Source organism: Aotus nancymaae, unplaced genomic scaffold, assembly GCF_030222135.1.
Source record: "Aotus nancymaae isolate 86718 unplaced genomic scaffold, 86718_ANA_hifiasm-v0.15.2.pri h1tg000008l, whole genome shotgun sequence".
In the NCBI taxonomy this organism is placed as follows: Eukaryota; Metazoa; Chordata; class Mammalia; order Primates; family Aotidae; genus Aotus; species Aotus nancymaae.
In genome coordinates this window covers 52,630,685-52,635,372 of record NW_026988419.1, presented here as the reverse complement: position 1 = coordinate 52,635,372, position 4,688 = coordinate 52,630,685, and the positions used below count along the sequence as shown (strand labels likewise).

General features: G+C 39.5%; 1 non-coding gene across 1 annotated transcript; it reads right to left on the bottom strand.

The window, feature by feature from the left end:
* Nucleotides 1-273: 273 nt before the first annotated feature.
* Nucleotides 274-411, bottom strand: LOC135273739 (small nucleolar RNA SNORA43). Its single transcript, XR_010341549.1, has one exon. It is a non-coding gene; the product is annotated as a small nucleolar RNA SNORA43 (small nucleolar RNA).
* Between the last annotated feature and the right edge of the window lie 4,277 nt (nt 412-4,688).

The window sequence follows — 4,688 nt, the reverse complement described above, 5'->3', positions numbered from 1 at the left end:
GAAACCCTGTCTCTACAAAAAATACAAAAATTAGCCAGGCATGATGGCAGATGCCTGTAATCCCAGCTACTCAGGAGGCTGAGGCAGAAGAGTCATTTGAACACAGGAGGCAGAGGGTGCAGTGAGCCAAGATCATGCTACTGCACTCCAGCCTGGGCGACAGAGCAAGATTCTGTCTCAAAATTAAAAAAAAAAATTGCTGACTCATAGGAAACATGTATGTTCAAATTTAGCTAATACTATGCAACAATTTTCTTATTATTTTATTCTAAAAAATATCAGGCTATAAATCATTCCTAGTGTTCACTGGTTTGTGAAGACTGAGCATAGAAATAGCCACTTTCTCTTTGCCCAGATATTACAGACATAGCAGAGCAACTGAATCTATGGTGCTGGCAAGTCCAGGATAGCATCTGCGGGACAGTGCAACAATTTTCTTTAACACACTTTTATGCAACATTTTATCTTCATTTTGGTGTCCTAGGTTTTATTTAAGCTAATGCATTTTTGCCTTCGTTTTTCTCCTGCTTTACCATAAAATGCTTATATTTGGATTTCAATTCGATTAATAGTTCACCCTGCATTTAAAATTTCATAAAACCTCAAGAATCCAAAGTGTATCAAATCATTCTGCTGAGGATTCAAGGAAAATAACTAAACTGTTCCCCCATTCATTTATCAAATGCTTATTGAACACTTATAAGTGATTTTTAAAAATTGAACCTGGGGATATAAAGAAATGTAAAATTCAACTTCCAGTCTCTGAGAAGTATCTACAGTAATTGATGACTCTTTCTTCAGTAGCTGTCTGCCCCTTTCCCGTGCCTTCCTGTCCTCCTGTCACTTCCACAATAGCTGCCTGCGGCATATGTAAGTAATGCATAACAGGCTGACAGCTGTAAATGGGATTATTCGTGCTACTGTAGACAGCATCTTTCATTCACCACAAACAATTTTCTCTTCTCTCCTTTACCTCTTTGGATAACTATCCATGGGTTTAGTCTTTTCCTTTTCTGGACAAAAAAATGATATTAAAGACAAGAGCAAAATTGTTCTAGAAACTTGAGGAATGGTGGTAATATTCATTTTTCACAATTTTTCAAGAGTCTGTATATATTTGTGTATAATGGGATTTTCAGACTACATTTATATTGTGTAAAAAGATTGAAAATGTTCACAATGTTCTTGCTGTTCAGTATTTCATATTGTAAAATGATCTGCAGACTACGTTGGTTGTTAAGGTAATGTGCTCAAGTATCTTTGTGGCTTAAAGGAGGTATTACAACTCCCAAAATAGCTATGGTTAGTCCTTCTCACTGGTAATATAAAACCAATTTTTGTTTGTGAATTGAATTGTTGCACCTGTGCAGTGCATTTCAAAGCCCAGAAAGGGTGCTGTTAAAGGAGAGATTCTCTGTAATTTATAAAAATGGAGCATCGATTTCTAGTAAAACAATTAACCTCATCTAAAAATCTCTCATTTAGATGTTTCCGTAAAGTATTAAGAGACACCCAAAGGTCACTTATTGTATTTTTTTTCATGAGTAGCTTTACTGAGTCTGTACTTATTTTCATCTATAGTTAAAAGAAAGAGTTGCAAGCAAAAGTATAGTATGGTGGGAATAGCTGCTTATACCAAATGATTCAAACTATTCATCAACAGGAAAATCCTTGAATTAATACAGATACTTTTAGTGCATGTGGTACAAATCCAAATCAAAGTAGCTTAAATAGAAAGAGAATTCATTGGCTCATATAACTGGGAGGCTAACTTCAGTCACAGCTCAATTCAAGGACTCACAAAATTGTTTGGACTTTGCTCCTCTCTCTGGGCTCTGCTTCCTTTTGAGCTGTACTAATCCTCTCCTACTATAGACTACCTTTTTCCATGGGTCAGTGAATGCTCCATTCCAATAAACATTCTTCCTGCTCTGTTATGCCCTTAGACATGGCCATGTATTTCACGGCCAAACAGAAAAACTAGGAGAGAACTCCTTGTGGCCCCGCTTAGGTCATATGCTCTCTCCTGAACCAATTACAGTGCCCAGGGGAATGGAGTACTAGGTGTGGCCAGGCCAGGAAGTTATTTTGTTGGCAGGTTCACTAGAATCATTTCATCAGAGAAAGGAAAAACCCTCAGACAAAAAGTAGCAAATGTTCAGTACAGCTCTCACAGGGGCTTCACATATATTGGTCACAAAAATAGTTTTGGAGTAGGGAAGATCTATGATTAAGCAAACCAGGGTGCTATATAAAGAATGGAAATCACAATGACTTCTAATTGCAGTAGATTCAATCTCATTTGCCCAGTCTTTTAGGTATCTCAATGCACGAAATTACTGATTAAACAACTAGCTAATTCATTTTAACAACCACTTGACTGTCACTGAAGTGTCTGATCAAAAATTAAGGGTTTAGCTCTGTGAGGTGGTATGTGCCTGCAGTCCTAGCTGCTTGGGAGGCTGAGGCAGGGGGGATCACTTGAGCCCAGGAGTTTGAGACCAGCCTGGGCAACATAGCAAAACCCTGTCTCTAAAAATAAAAAGATGGTTTAAAAAAAAGAAAAGAAAAGAAAAACAGATTAAGGTGCCTGCAAGAGTGAACCTTCCACTCTTGGGGTGATGGACTTGGGGTGATGTGTCAATGTAGGTTTGTCAATTATAACAAATGCACTCCCCTGGTGGGGGTTGTTGATAATGGGAAGGCTATGCACAGAGGGTACCTGGGAAATCTGTGTACCTTTTGCTCATTACTGCTGTGAACCTAAAATTGCTTTAAAAAATGAAGTCTACTAAAACATTAAAAAAATACATACATAAACAATGGTATTAGATAACTTAATTATCTAACATAGCATTAAAAATAATTTAATAGTCGGCTGGGCACTGTGCTCATGCCTGTAATTTCAGCACTTTGGGAGGCCGAGGTGGGTGGATCACAAGGTAAAGAGATTGACACCATCCTGGCCAGCATGGTAAAACCTCTTCTCTACTAAAAATACAAAAATTAGCTGGGTGTGGTGGGGTGCGCCTGTAGTCCCAGCTACTCGGGAGGCTGAGGCAGGAGAATCACTGGAACCGGGAGGCAGAGGTTGCTGTGAGCTGAAATCATGCCACTGCATTCCAGCCTGGCAACAGAGCGAGGCTCCATCTCAAAAAAAAAAAAAAAAAAAAAGAAATTATATCCGCAGCTAATGTCTGTTATCTTAAGCAGATAACAGGAACAGAAAACCAAATACCATATGTCTCATTTAAAAGTGGAAGCAAATATGGACATAAACATGAGAACAGTAGACACTATGGACCACTAGAGAGGGGAGGGAGGGATGGGGTTGGGGGCATGAGTCGAAAAACTACCTATTAGGTTCTAGATCATTACCAGGGTGTGATATACCTGTGTAACAATCCTACACATGTATTCCCGTATCTAAAATGAAAGCCAGAAGCCGAGCATGGTGGCTCACGCCTGTAATCCCAGCACGTTGGGAGGCCGGGGCAGGCAGATGGTGAGGTCAGGAGTTTGAGAGCAGCCTAGCCAACATGGTGAAACGCTGTCTCTACTAAAAATACAAAAATTAGAGAGGCATGGTGGCAGATGCCTATCATCTCAGCTACCCATGAGGCTGAGGCAGGAGAATTGCTAGAACCCAGGAGGTGGAGGTTGCAGTGAGCCAAGATCGTTCCACTGCACTCCAGCCTGGGTGACAGAGCAAGACTCTGTCTCAAAAAAATAAAATAAAAGCTGAAATTTATAAAAAGGATAAATGATGAAAATGATTTCAATGCACAATGCATTAAGTACCAATTAAAAGGCCTTTTAACACATGGGGTTTGAATTGCATGCTTTATGAGAGTAGCAAGGTAGATGTGCTGAGTTTTGAAAGATTTGGATAGGCAAACAAAATGCTATTTCAAGTGAAGGGGACACTGGAGGCAGACATCCAGAGATAAGAAGGAACAGTGTCTTTTCAGGACAGTAAATAACCAGCCCTGTCCAGCAGGGTTTGTGCGGCAAGGCAATCAGCAAAAAACATTTTCACTTGTCAAGTGGGATCATGTGGCTGGCAGAGTCCTGGGTAAACACCCGTGTGCAAGCTGTAAAACTGGGATATCTCTTACCTTACAGTTGTTCCTATAAAAATTAGACACTGACATGCCTGTCACATCGTCGTGCTTAAAGGATGGCAGCTCCTACAGCAAACATTAAGGAAAGACAGGTTGAACTTAAATTTCAAAAAAAAAAAAAAAACCACTAAAGTAACAGGGTGGAAATTTACATTTATCCTATAGGCTGGAAGAGTCACTGCTTCAACGTATAAGGCAGTGACAGGATGAAAATAATGCTTTCGATTAATCCGATTCTAGGTGGATGATACGTAAGTGGTCACTGCATTATTTTCTCAGCTTTTCTGAATGGCTAACATTTTTCAAAGTTTAAGTTTTTATTTTCTTAGAACTTGATTATTTTCTGCTTCCTCCTGCAATAATTTAGGCTCAACTGAGAACAGGTCTCTGTTGCTCATGTCTGTGTCCTCAGCAACTAGCAGAGTACCTGACACACCACAGAGATGACCAATAAACTACTGTTTAACAGTTCAAACAGAAAAGAGAAAGTAAAAAGGGCCAGAACTATGGTGACAGCAGTTCCTGTGGGAAGATACAGATGCAAGCCAAAGTTTTTCCAAAGAA